Source organism: Tupaia chinensis, unplaced genomic scaffold (genome assembly GCF_000334495.1).
Source record: "Tupaia chinensis unplaced genomic scaffold, TupChi_1.0 Scaffold149184_1, whole genome shotgun sequence".
Classification (NCBI taxonomy): Eukaryota; Metazoa; Chordata; class Mammalia; order Scandentia; family Tupaiidae; genus Tupaia; species Tupaia belangeri.
Window position 1 is genome coordinate 2,060,920 of NW_006209032.1, and position 1,244 is coordinate 2,062,163.

Below are 1,244 nucleotides of genomic sequence, written 5' to 3' on the forward strand. Positions count from 1 at the left end.
GAGTAAAATAAGACATGCTTGATTGTCCAAAGATTTACTTCGGAGTTTATTTTCCCACATATTATGAAAACTTGTTTTCCCTCAAGAAGTGTACAGATGTGGTTCTTAAAGCTTCTGGTCGGCACAAAACAACCTAGTAAAAGGAAGTGAAAACACACACTTCGCTCACTCAGGGGCCAGCATGTTACTTTGTATGTGATAAAGGCTCAGTAAGTGTTTATTGAATCATTAGATTTTTTTGGAGGTTTTTTCCGAGTCTCAAACCAAAAACCTATAGCATGAGTCCAAGTAATCTGTGCAATTAGAATGTTTTCTCTAATTAAGGAAATGGAACCCATGGCCAAGAACCCACGAAAGCAAAAGGCCATGTTAACTTACTATTACTGCAAGTAAAAGTTTTGTTTTAGAAAGGCAAAATGATTTCTTTTCCTGCAGAGAGGACCATAAACACGCCCAACAGAAGCCTTTTGTGTAGCACCTAAAAATTACCAGGTAAGATCCAGCTATTTCTGGATCAAGATGAAGAGATTTGGCAAGGGGGTAAAATAAGAACAATGAAATGTGACAAAAAGCAAAGCTCCTGGAATCATCCCAGTCCTAAAAGTTTGACAGTTTCATCTGAAACCCCTATCAACCGTTAAGTCTGAAATGAACCTCTAGGTCTGGACTTCGACACCAGCAGACTTTTCAAACAATGGTCCTGTGAGTGCACAGGGAAAGAAGTGACCCCCAGGGTCAGGAGGGGAAGCTTTCTGAGATTTCAGACAGAGCCACAGTTAGGGACCTCAACAGAAATCTAAAAACGTCCTGGACTGAGAAAGTACTACTGGGCAAAACTGTATTTCGGTTTTCTAAGCACAGTGTCTTCTTTAGAGAATCCGCAAACGACTCTTGGTTTCCAACTAGGTCTTCACCGGAGTAGAAAGTGATCCATTTAGGGTAAGAGGTTCCAGTTACCAAGGAAATAGTGTCCGAAAGTGTGCAAATCCCATCATCTGGAAGAAAATGTACTCTCCTTGAAGACTTTCATTTTCAGGCGGAAAAACAAACCCGGTGTCACCTCAACAACGGGGCAACACCAGCTTCGCCACCATTACAAAATCCAAGTGCCAAAGGTGCAGAATGTGGAGCCGGAAGCACAAGGCCAGGATCGAGCTCCCAGGAGGAAAAATCAAGCCCGGGACTGCAGCGCGGGGCCCCTCGGCTGCCCCGGGCCCGGCGACGCGCGCTAGGCCCTTCCGGTG